This window comes from Desmodus rotundus, chromosome 5 (genome assembly GCF_022682495.2).
Source record: "Desmodus rotundus isolate HL8 chromosome 5, HLdesRot8A.1, whole genome shotgun sequence".
In the NCBI taxonomy this organism is placed as follows: Eukaryota; Metazoa; Chordata; class Mammalia; order Chiroptera; family Phyllostomidae; genus Desmodus; species Desmodus rotundus.
Window position 1 is genome coordinate 48533373 of NC_071391.1, and position 13121 is coordinate 48546493.

The following is a 13121-nucleotide window of genomic DNA, read 5'->3' on the forward strand; positions in this document are numbered from 1 at the left end:
CCTCTGCTCCACCCTTCCCCCACCCCAACTCCCCACCCTTCTGGAGAGATAACACCCAACAACCCAACAGAGACAGGAAGCAGGGGTGGAGGGGGCAGGAGAAGACAGCCTCGACGCTGGGGAACAGATGACAGTGGGAGGGGTCGGGAGTGAGCAAGGGCAGCGGTGGTGGCTGCCCTAAAAGAGGAAGCCGTGAGAAGAGGAGATAAGGAAGGGGGCATAGAGCTGGCCTGCTGCGCCTGGGAGTCTGGCATGGTGAGGTGGAATGAAGGAAAGCACCCTGGCACAGCTCCACAGGCTGCTGGGGGTGGTCTGGGACACCAGCTCTCTCAGAACCAATCTCCAAACATGTAAGGCATGAGACCTGTATTTTGCCTGGTATAATGCACAACCATGTTTTGTGTGTACTGTGCAAGGGATTATTACACCCATGGTGTGTATTCATTACCCCTGTATAATGCACATCCTTATTTTCCCTTCAAAAATTTGGGCAAAAAACTGCACATTATACACAGCAAAATACGGTAGTACCAGCTTTCAGAATTGGTCATAGGTGTTTGCTGGTCCCTGCTGAGGGCCTGACACACTGTAGGGGCCTAGTCAATGTTAACCTGTCCCCTTGCAAGCCTCTTGGTGTCCTTTAAAATCCTGGCTGGGACCCTACTTTGTCCGAGGTTGCTCCTGCTTTGCAGGTGGAGGGAGATTGTGAGGTCTTTCCCTCTGGGATTTGACTCATTGGCCCTGACAGGTCCCCAGCATTGGCCTATTAATGGGAGGAAAGGAAGCTATCATTTACTTGGATGTGATTGTGAGTCTGTAAAAATCTCCTGTAATTATGCTCAGAAACAGATACCTACGCTAGTTATGTAGCCGGGTAAAGATATCCCAGTAGAATTACTGTAATTATGTCCAGATGGCAGGTTGGGGGACTGATAGGCAGTCAGGGTGGTCCAGGGTCTGGACAACGTTAGGAGCTAGGAGACTGTGGATCAAGGCTTAGAACTCTCCTCCTGGCCTTGGCCTCTGGGCTTCACCCTCACAGAGGAAGCCACCTGCTGTTTCTGCTAAAGCCAGGGATCTTAAGAGGAATATACAAGAGTCCTGTGTGATGAGAGGAGAGGCCACTGTGTGAGCCAGGTGCTGCCAGTCTCTGTCCCAGTTTCCCCGCCTGGAAAATAGGAGTTCAACCAAACCAAATGATCTCCAGTGGTTCTCCCCCTGATTATGCCCAAAACGTTATTTAACTCAATATAAAATGTAATGTTGAACTTATTTCCAAGGAAAGCGAACAGCCCAGGAAGATAAGTCAGATGGTTTCAGGTAAACTGTGCTCTTGGAGAGACGCGTGGAGGCGGCACACGGCTCTTCCCAGCCCGGTTTGGAAGCACGGCTCCAACGTTCTGTCTCAGGGCGCTGAGCAGACTGGCAGCCTGTGGAGTCAGCCTGCAGGACTTCAAGTACACCCCTGCTGGCCCGTAAACTTCACGAGGGGGGGGTGGTGTGCCCGCCTCTACTTGACGCTCATAATTCTGTGAGATAGATGCTCTTTTCCCTTTCTGTATAAATGAGCAAACTGGCACTCGGAGAGGCGAAGTAGATTGCCCCAAGGCCACAGCTTTCTCTGGACCTTGGCCTGTGACCTCCCCTCCAAAGCCCTCCCCAAAGGGAAGCTAGCATGTAGTAGAGCCGGAACGTGGCCCTTGAGTTACTTTTCACGCAGTAACTGTTGGACGTGCCGCTCATGGTTCTAGGCACTCACAAACGGTGAGCAGTAGACAAACGAAGCTGTCCCTCCAGCTAGGCATCTAGGATGGGAGAAGCGAAGGGAGTATTTTTGCTTTGCCCGTCAAGAATACACCATTGTTATGTATTCCTACGATAATTAAAATTGATAAAAATGCAAAAGTGGTAATCTTGAGGAAACCTCTATGAATGTAAATCTAATTTCAGACAGCAATAAGTGTTATGAATGAAATAAAAGGATGATGAAACAAAGCATGATGGGAGCAAGTGTCCTTAGAAAAAAGAGTGGACCCGTGGCCTGAGACCTGCAGGTGAGGAGCCAGCACTGTGCAGTGTGTGGGGAGAGCCTGGGGCAGAACTACCCAGACAGAGGGAGCAGCAAGTAGAGAGCTGAGCCTTTCGGAAGCCCAGGAGCAGGGTGCCTGGGTTTGGGTGAACAGGGAAGGAGTGGTGAAGATCACGCAGGGCTTGTGGTTGGGGCTAAGGAGTTTGGGGAGCCAGTGGAGGACTTAGGAGATGAGTAAAAGTGACTGCTTTACATATTTAAAGGTCACCCTGGCTGTTGGAAGGAGATGTCTTGGAGCAAGACAAGAGCAGAAGTAGGGCATTCCACGATTGCAGTAGAAAGAGAGAGCGGATGACGGCTTAGACTAGGGTGGCGGCCGCAGGAGTGAAGGGAAATAAAGAGGTCCGTGTGTATTTGGAGGTAGAGCCAACAGCACCTGCTGAGGCACGGACAGTGGACAGTGCAGGACCCAGGGTTACTGAGGTGTGGGGAAGGTCTGTTTGTTCCACGCTCCACGCAGACCACCTCCCCACGCATTTCTCCAAGGGCACTCATGGCTGAGGGGCCCAGGGGCTCCTTCCTTACTGTCAACCCATTTTTAATACGTCTTCCACATGAAAGCCAGAGTAATTTTTCTAAACGGCAAATAGATTCTACCGCTGAGGCTCATAGGAGATGGTCATCTCCAGCTAGGTCCCAACTTGGGCCAGTCACATGCTTCAATTTTTACCACTCACGATAATAATTCCTTACCAAAAGATAGAGAGGAAAGAAGTATTATTCCTGCTTCAGAGATGGGAAAAGAAAGGCTCTGAGAGGGAAAGTGCCTAAGCCAAGGACATAGCAAATAAAAGGTAGAGCTGCAGCTCAGACCTAAAGCATCCGCTTAGCTGGTCAGGCGGCTGAATGTCAGGCTGAAGTGCGAGTGAGTGGGGTGGGGGCGGGATGGGTTTTCGGCTCCCTGTACAGCAGAGGATCTGTGTGTGACTGGTACATGCCTTGGAGACGTTAAAGGTTAATACACTAGGGAGCTTCCCTGCCTCCACCCAGACCAGAAATCTGCGTGTACCCCTGGATTCCTCCTTCGATCCCCTCAATCTTTATCCAGCCAGTCCTGGACAACTGTCTCCTAAGTATCTGTCTACCTGGGGGATCGTGTTAAGGAATTTGGTCTTTATCCTAAGGTCAGTAAAGAAGCTTTAAAACATTTTCAGTAGAGCAGTGGCACGCTCAGACACGCGTTTGCAAAGATGGCTCTGGCTGTTGTGTGAAGAATGAATTGGACATGAGCCAGAGGGGATGCAGAGGGGGAGACCAATTAGGAGGTGGTGTGGGCAGTTGAGGGGAGGAATGGTAAGTGCATTCCAGGGAGAGGACATTCAACAGCTGCAAAGCCAGGGAGGAAGGAGAGAGCAAGACATTTTGGAGGAATTCAGATGGATCTGTGGCCAGAGCACAGAGAAGGGAGGGGAGGGGCTGAAAAGGAGGAGGGGCCGTACCCTGAGGAAGCAGGCTCATGGATGGGTCAGCTCCCAGCATGTTTTACATTTGTCTAACCAGATTTCTTCGCGGTGGGATTTAACTATCACTAGGTGGACAATTCGAGTTTCTCGTTTGTAGTCAACAAAACCAATTCCGGCTGACTTACATATACAAAGAACGCACTGGCAGGATATTCAGGAAGTTGCAACTGATGAAAAAAGTACGCCGTATCTCATTCCTCCGCTACTGCCAGCACTAAGCCTAGCCCCAGAAACTAGATGTGGCCACTGCCATCTCTCACCAGAAAGGATTCTTGGCTGGACCTACAGCTTTGAGCCCAAGTCCTCCATGCATCTGACTGGCTGCGCCTAGTCATGTGCTCTTGCCCTAGGTCATGTGACTCGGCCCTCTGCAGGACCCAGAAATTGTGTTTTTGGCATTTGTGATTTCCATAGTGGGAGGCAGGCTTTATCTTACTCCGAGAATCATAGGGTGAAGGATTCCCCAAACATAAGAAGGGAGTTTAGAGGCTGAGTAGCCAAAAAATACAAACATCCACTTTACTGTGAAATGCAGCCAAGTGAGCTACAGTAAGAACTCAGAGCCAGGAGATGACAGGAAAGGACGCATGCCCTTGTTAACAGAAAAGCCTTTGCCAGGTTGTCTCAGTATTGCTAGCTTTCTAAAAGACAGAGACAGAGAGAGAGATTGGTTCTGATTCTAGTAATACTAACGGATCTTTTTTTTTAATCCTCACCCGAGGACATTTTTCATTGCTTTTAGAGGAAGGGGGGCGGTGGGAGAGAGAGAGGGAGAGAGAGAGGGACATCAATATCAGAGAGAAACATCAATCGGTTATCTCTGATAGGCTCCCCAACGGAGGATCCAACCCGCAACCTAGGTATGTGCCCTGAATGGGAATTGAACCCACAAACTTTTGATGAACGGGACAATGCTCCAACCAACTGAGCCACACCAGCCAGGGCATGATAAAGTATCTTGTATCAGAATAACCCTCCTGCAGATAGCAATACAAACTTTGAACAAAGTATGACAAGGATTTGAAGGCAGTGGAGAGCAAGCAAAAACAGTCAAACTGGAGAGAATTTCATTCTTGAAAGATGGGAATCACACTGGGTGAAATCTAATTTTATATGTATTTCCCCTGAAACACCTCCCCATTGTGGGCAGTACAGGGAAGCTAGAACTCAAGCAGAAACCTTGAGAGAGGAAGGAATTTGGGGTTGCTACAATGGCTAGAAATTGAAGGGGGCCCTGGAAAGGGGAGCAACAGTGGGCTAAGACTCCAAATCTGCATAGAGACTGATCTCAAGGCCTTGGCTGACCCCTAACTGTGTGTGCACGGGGGTGACTTTCGCTGGAAAGTAGCAGCTAGGAAGCTGAAAGAACTGAGCAGAGATTTTAGACGTTTCCCACCACAGGGAAGGTAAGTTTCAGTTTCTCCAAGTGATTGCAATTTAGTAAACACCTTGGGTTTTCCACTGAAACCTCAGAAGTGCTACACCTTAACAATAAAGACAGTGTCTCAAGCCTGGGGATTTGGCCCAAGATTAAAGGCAAAGTAAAATAGACCCAATGGCCAACAATTGGAAGCAATCTAAAAGTCCATCAACATGGATAGACAAAATGGGTAGATCAAATGCAGTGTATCCATACAAAGAAATATTATTCAGCAATTAAAAGAAGTAAAATACAGCCCTAGCCAGGTAGCTCAGTGGGTTAGAGAATCATTCTGATACACTAAGGTTGCGGGTTTGATACCTTGTCAGGGCGCACTCGAGCATGAACCAGTGGGTGCATCAATGGGTGGGACGACAAAGCGATGGCTCTCTCCCTCTCCCTCTCTCCCTCTCTCTCTCCCTCCCTCTCTCTCTCTCCCTCTCTCTCTCCCTCCCTCTCTCCCTCTCCCTCTCTCTCTCTCTCCCTCTCTCTCTCTCCTTCCCTCTCCCTCTCTCTCTCCCTCTCTCCCTCTCTCTCTCCCTCCCTCTCTCTCTTTCCCCACTTCATTTACTATTTCTCTCCCTCATTTCCTCTCTCTCCAAAATCAATAAAAATTAAATAAAATATGAAAAAATAAATTAAATGCAAATACTTGCTATAACATGGATAATCTTCAGAAACATTATCCTTTGTGAAAAAGCTAAACACAAAGACCGTGTGTTGTATGGTTTCATTTATATGAAGTGCCCAGAAAGGCGGATCTACAGAGACAGAAAGCAGGTAACAGCTGCCGAGGGCAGCGGTGAGAGGAGGGTGGAGAGGATTACCAGTGATGGCATGAGGGGTCTTATCGGGGTAAAGGAAATGTTATACAACTCAGTAAATTTACTAAAAAGAATAACTGAACTGTACACTTGAAATTATGATTAATTATATGATATGCTTATATGTAAAAGATGCCTCAATAAGGTTATTTTTTAAAAACTAAGTGATAAAATCAACAGAAACTATTGAAACGTTAAGTGATGAACTGTAACAATATTTTCTCAGATCCTCCCCAAAAGGGCAGTTAACTAAGAGGAAGAGATAAATTCCAAATAGAAGTGATGAATGTACTCTTAGATTGCTCAGCAGTTTGATTAATGAATAGGAGTTATTCCTCCTATTCTTCCTAATAAATAGGAGGAATTCACTTAATAAATAGTTTTAATAATCAAGTTAATTGGCAATTTTTTAAATGTTTTCCAGTTTTGATACAAAATACTGATATTGAAAAAAAATAATGTAAAAGTAATGACAGGGAGGGCCTCCACGTCAAGCTAGTTAAAAACTAAATGTATATTTAAGATTAGTTACTATATACAAAAAATAATGAATAAAAAGGCCTTAAAGCTCATATATAAAAACATTAAAGTTTTGTACCAAATTTGACAACAGCCCTAAAATTTTATGTGACATTACCAATAACAGCTAAGCTAAAAGAAACTTTCTACACCATTAATTATTTAACAAATAATAAATGAACGGGTCTGCACTAACAGGGCCTGTGATCGGGCTTCCGCAGTCCACGATGACCAGCCAGCGATTTAACTGCCTGTGAGAGCAAAAGTCAGCCCTCCCACAGGAAGGCGACAAAATCCAGGGTCCCCACAGCGTATCATCTAAAACGTCCAGTACAGAAATAAAAATTATTGGACATGCGAAAAACAAACAAACAAAAAACAGGAAAATGGAACCCGCAGTCGAACAAAAAGCAGTCAATAGGGACAGACGCCAGGGTTACCCAGATGTTGGAATGATCACACCAGAATTTCAAGTCAGCTACTATAAATATGTTCAAGAACGTAGAGGCAAACAGGTGCATAATGAGTAGACAGATGGCTGAGCTTCAGCACAGAAATACACAAAAATTAAAAAGAACCAAATGGATCCCTGGCCGGCACAGCTTTGTTGGTTGGAGCGTCGTCCCATAACCGAACGGTCGCTGGTTCGATTCCTGGTTGGCGCACATGCCGGGTGCGGCCGGTTCCCAGCTGCAGCTCGTGTGGGAGGCAGCTGATCAGTGTTTCTTTTTCTCTGTCCCTTCCCGTCTCTCTCAAATGAAAATAAAATTAACCTTAAAAAAAACCAAATGTAAATTTTAGAGCCCAAAATACAATATTTGAAGTGAAAAATTTACTTGTTGGGCTTACTATTCATTGGTGGCAGCAGAAGAAAGAATGAGTGACCTTGAAGATCAGTCTAAATTATCTAATTTGCAGGAACAAAAGACAAAGAATCGTTTCACTGAACTGTGGGCAATACCATGTAATCTCAGTTCTAGAAAAAGAAGTGACCCCTCACCACCGTAGATGCACAGATGGCAAGTCAGCTGCTGAAGATGCTCCACATCGTGCGTCATCAGGGAAACGCATGTTAAAGCAGCAGTGAGATACTACTACACACCTATTGGAATGGATAAAATCCAAAACACACTGGCTACTCCCAATGCTGGCAAGGATTTGGAGAAACGGGAACTCTCACCCAAGGCTGGTAGGAATACAAAATGGTACAACCATTTTGAAAGACAGTCTTATGGGTTTTTAACTAAACTGAACATACTCTTATATAATCTAGCAAGCATGCTTCTTGGTATTTACCTACATAAACTGAACACTTAGGTCCACACAAGAATTGGCATACAGATGTTTACAGCAGCTTTGTTCATAATTGCCCAAACTGGGAAGCAACCAAGATGGATTTCAGTAGGTGTGTGCATAAATAACCTGGGACGCATCCAAACAATGGAATATTATTCAGTGATACAAACACATGAGCTATCGAGTAGTGAAAAGATAGGGAGGAAACAGAAGTGCATCTTACTGTGTGAGGGAAGCTGGTCTGAAATGCTACGTACTGTGTGACTCCAACTACCGTAGTTTTCAGACTATAAGATGCACCGGACCATCAGACGCACCTAGGTTTTAGAGGGGGAAAATAGGAAAAAACACCCACTCCACTGCCGCCCCCCCCCAGCAAGCCAGGTAAGCTACATGCAGACTATAAGATGCACCCCCATTTTCCTCCCAAATTTGTGGGGGATGGGGTGTGTCTTATAGTCCCAAAAATGCAGTATATGACATTCCGGAGAAGACAAAACTATGGAGACAGTAAAAAGATCAGGCATTGATGGGAAGGGGAGGGATGAATAAGTCATCGCAGATGATTTTAAGACAGTAAAAATACTCTGTAGATACTATAACGGTGGATACAAAATATAAATTGGTCCAAACCCCTAGAATATCCAACATCCAAAGTGAGCCCTAACGTAAACTAGGGCCTGTGGGTGGTTATGATGTATCAGTGTATGTTCATCAGTTGTAACAAATGTACCGCCCTGGTGGGGGAGGCCTTACATGTGTGGGGGTGGGGAATATAAGGAACATCTCTACACCTTTCTGAATGCTTTCCCTTTAAGATAAAGAATAAAATAAGGATCTCAGTTCTCATCAGTTCTATTAACTCGATACCAGAAATTCTAGCCATTGCAATAAAGAATAAAAAGAAATGAAATACACAAAGATTGGGAAAGAAGTAGAGCTATCTATTTGCAGATGACATGCTTGCTAACATGGAAAATACTGAGGAATGTACAACTACTAGAACTAAATGAAGTCAATATGTAAAAATCAATTGTGTTTCTATATACCAGCAGGAAGGGATTGAAAATGAAACTTAAAATTCTATTTATAAGAGTGCTGAAAACATAAATACTTAGGAATAAATTTAGCAAAAGACATGCAAGACCTTTACCCTTACACTGAAAATTATAAAACATTGTTGAGGGAAATGAAAGGAGAGCTAAGTAAGTAAAGAAGTATGTCAAGTTCATGGCTCGAAAGACAATATCACGCTGTTATTTTCCCAGAATCAATCTATAAATTCAATAAAACCCTAGTCAAAATCCCAATAAGCTTTTTTCTGGTAGACATTCCTATGGAACTAGTTAAATCAATCTTCGGGGCGGGGGGCGAAGTTGGAGGGCCCGTACCGCATGACTTTAAAACCTAGTATCAAGCTACAGTCACGAAGACGTTGTGTGTAGCGGCACGCACAGACAGTCGTATGGGGTAAGGACAGACAAATGGATTTAAAAAGTGGATAGCCCCACAGGGCAATTGTCAACACCCCTTCCGGTCTGTAAACTCTATCTGTCTGAATCAGTGTGGTTCCTCACGACATCCCCGGAGTCTAAAACAGGGCTCGATTAATAAATGATCATCCTTAGTAATCAGAGCATAGTACATAGTAGGTACTCAACAGATATATATTAAATATGTGCATTTTAAGGAATGGGTGGGTATAACAATCTGGTCTCCTCCCAAGGTCAAATGGCACGCTCCCGGACGTGCAATTTTGGAGGCAAAGAAGTTGCCCTTCTTTAAGTTACCTCACCCCATCTCTCCACTTCCCTTACTTGTACCGTCTTCCCTTCACCTTAGCCATCCAGAAGTCAGCATCATCAGCTTCCTGATCTGCTACCCACCTACCCTATGACTGCAGGACCCTCCCACCCCAAACTCAGAACGCAGATCACGCTCTCAGCTCCGGAGATGATACAGGCCGTGGCATCTTTGGTGTCCTCCAGCGGAGCAAAAACCAAGGAGAAGTGAGAGGTAGGGCTAGCACTGCCCCTGGGCAAGGGTGACCAAATGCCCAGGTTTTGCCCATGAGGGGTTTCCTGAGATGAAGACTTCCAGTTTTATAACCGAGACAATGAGGGCAGACCAGGAGGGGTGGTCACCATGCCTCCCGGAATCCTGCCCCAAACTCCTTCACCGGGAAAAGGAAAGTGCACGTGGACTACACACCCCTCCTGGGGTGGGAGCCAGCTCTAGGGTGAGCAGTCTCTTGTAACAAGTGGTTTAAATATCAAGAGCAAAGGTAGCTCCAAGCCTCTGCCTCCAAACAGGGTCTGAAACTCAGCCAGTACTAGGAAAACTGTTGATGAATAAACATGATGAAGGAGCCGAGGAAAGGGGCCCTGCCTCTGGGAAACCCCCTCCCCAAGGCGGGCTGCTTTCTGCGGCCACACCCTGAGCACACTGTGTCTCATCCGCCTGTCCTTTCCCCTCCCACCCTGCGCGTTCTATCGGGCTCGGGCCTGTCGTTGCGTTTGACAGTTACAAACATGCACATTATTTTTATGAAATGTTATTTTGATCGGGTTTGTTTTTTTAAACGCTTCAGTACAGAATATTAGTAAGGGAAAACTCAGTCTTGCTCCATCCTATCTTACCCTGCTCTAGGTGCCTCTCTAAAAGAAACCCGTAATCTTTTCTGCTTTGAGATGTGGTGGCTTTCACCACAAATCTGATTAATACGCATATACCTCCCCCTCTTGATGAACTGAATTAATTTTCAGTATTAATTATCATATTCACTCATGAAAACATGAAGAGACCTGTTCACACTACTTCTCATCTTCTAATTCCTTCCACTGTGTTAGTTACAATGTCGGTTCATTGGTCTAGTGATCATTTCTTCAAGCTCAGTCACTGTTTAAAACCTTTATTTCCGGTTCCATCTGCTTCAGCTGTGTCTCCTGACTTCTGCGTCAAGTGGAGCCAGCACCTGTTCTCACCTGCCCTCCCCCCACCTGCCGACTCTGACAACCGCACTACTGCTTTTACGTTGCCAAGAGGTATCTTGCTTACATATGTTTTAACTATAATTAAGTCTTTCGTGCTTTGTCTAGAGAGAAATTCTGATCTTTTAAATCCAAGAAACAGCACTTACAACATTATGATTAGAAGTAAATTCTCATTTGGGAATATATTGGGTCCATACAACAAGAAAGGGCTGCTAATAAAAAGGAACAATCAGAAAACAGGAAATTTTTCTGGGAAATTAAAAAATATGTAGTAGCTTGCCCTGGTTGGTGGGGCTCAGTGGATTGAGTGCTGGCCAAAGGTTGCTGGTTTGATTCCCAGTCAGGGCACGTGCCTGGGTTGCAGGCTGGGTCTCCAGCTGGGGTGTGCAAGAGGCAACTGAAGGGTGTTTCTCTCCCTCTGGTTCTCCCTCCCTGCCCTGCTCTCTAAAAATAAATAAATAAATAAAATCTAAAAAAATATATAGTTGCCAAAATGAAAAACACATAATTTGAAAGTCTAGAAGCTAGGACCAGAAGGTAAGGAAGTGCTCAAATAAGTCAGGAGGGGGTGTGTCAGGGGGGGACACACCGACCTGAAAGGGCTGCCAGTGCCGAGCTGGGACAATTTGAGCAACGAAACAAATAGTGTAGTATTGGAATAGAACCCCAACTCTAAGATAAGTATACATGAGTCTGTGCTGGCCTCAATAAAAGATTGAATAAATAAACACATGGGAAAAAGGGATGAATCTCCCTTACAGCAGACTCCCAAATAACATATGTAGCTACTCTCCTCTCCAGATGGAGCTTAATTGGTTCTCCCGACATGAATGTGAGCTAGATTTAGTGACTCACTTCCAAAGAAGAGAGTATGGAAAGGGGAAAATATAGTAATGTCACCGTGGATAAATCTAACACATTGTTTTAATCAAGTAATCAAGGTTATGGTCACCAGCGGATACCATGGGATGTGAGGAGTCCCTCACCTTTTTGGTATTCTTCCTCAAAACATCTCACCCCAGTCTAACCAGGAGAAGAACATCCAAACTGACGGATGTCCTACCAAAGAGCTGACCAGTATGCTTCAAAACTGTGAAAGTGATAAAAAAAAAAAAAACAACAGCAATGACATAGAACAAGGAAAGTCTGAGAAACTGTCACACTGTGGACTCAGAAGACAGAATGACCGAAGGCAGTGTGGTGTGCTGCACTGGGCCTTGGAACAGAAAGAGGATGTTAATGGGAAAACTGTTGAAATTCTAATAAAACCTGGAGTTTGGTCATAGTAATGTAGAAATGTGTGTTTCTTAGTTTTGATGTATGTACTATGGTTATGTAAGGTGCTAAGAGAGGAAACTGGGGGAAAGGTACTTGGGAACTCTCTGTATTATTTCTGCAAAATAAAAAAAAAAAGTACTTAGCTCTGGCTGGTGTGGCTCAGTGGATAGAGTGCCGGCCTGAGAACCAAAGAGATGCTGGTTCGATTCCCGGTCAGGGCAAATGCCTGGGTTTCGGGCTGGGTCCCCAGTTGGGGGGTGGGTGCATGAGAGGCAATCACACATTGATGTTTCTCCCCCTCTCTTTCTCCCTCCTTTCCCCAACTTTCTCTAAAAATAAATAAATAAAATCTTTTTTTTAATAAAAAGAGTACTTAAAAGTGTCTAGAAGCAAAAGTCATGGAATTCTCCAAGAATATAGAGACAAAAAAGAATCTTCTTTTATTAAGGGGAAAACAATCAAGTCATAAGGGATCAATTCAAAAGCCTGATATCTGTGTAATGAGAATTCCAGAGAAAAGGGAAAAGAGGTGGGAAAATAATCAAAGAAATAATAGAAGAAAAGCCCAGAGCAATGGGAAAAAAAAATACATCAGATTAAAAGTGTTCATTGATAAAGGACACATGGACAAAACCAAGGGGGAGGGTGAAGGTGGGGGAGGGAGGTGGGTTCAGCTGGGGGGGGGGGGTGGAGGGATGGGGAGAAAAGGCATACAACTGTAATTGAATAACAATAAAAATTTTTTTAAAAAGTGTTCATTGAATGCTGATCAGAATCAAAGAAAAATCATGCAGCCGGGGTCTCCTGAGGTTTCAGACAGCCCAACGACTCTGTAACAAACAGGTTATCTATAAGGTAACAAAGATCAAATTAGCCGCCGGCTTCTCTGAAGCTAGAAGCTTATGGACAAAGACCTGCAGCATTCTGAGGGACGGTTTTGAACTCGCCAAACTAAAACAAACAAACAAACAAAAAACAACTAGTAGAGGCAACGTGGCCTTGTAAGAACATAAACTTTACCGCCCACGTTTGAAAAAATTGCTCTTGCTGAACAAATTACTTGAGCCCGTGGTCTAAGAAAGCAAACAAGGACCATGTAAGGTAGTGCTTTGATTCTCGAAGTATAGTTCCAGGAGCTGAATCTGGCCGTACGTCAGAAACGCAAATTCTCAGGCGCCACTTCTGATCTGCTGAATCAGAAACTGTCGGGGTGAGGCCCAGCGATCTGTTTCAACAAGT

At 44.9% G+C, this 13121-nt stretch overlaps 1 long non-coding RNA gene across 1 annotated transcript; it reads left to right on the plus strand.

Annotated features, from left to right (window-relative positions):
* Nucleotides 1–6439: 6439 nt before the first annotated feature.
* On the plus strand, nt 6440–11872 carry LOC112316045 (uncharacterized). Its single transcript, XR_002975958.4, has 4 exons — nt 6440–7504; nt 9454–9627; nt 10548–10655; nt 11538–11872. It is a non-coding gene; the product is annotated as an uncharacterized lncRNA (long non-coding RNA).
* The last annotated feature ends 1249 nt before the right edge of the window (nt 11873–13121 follow it).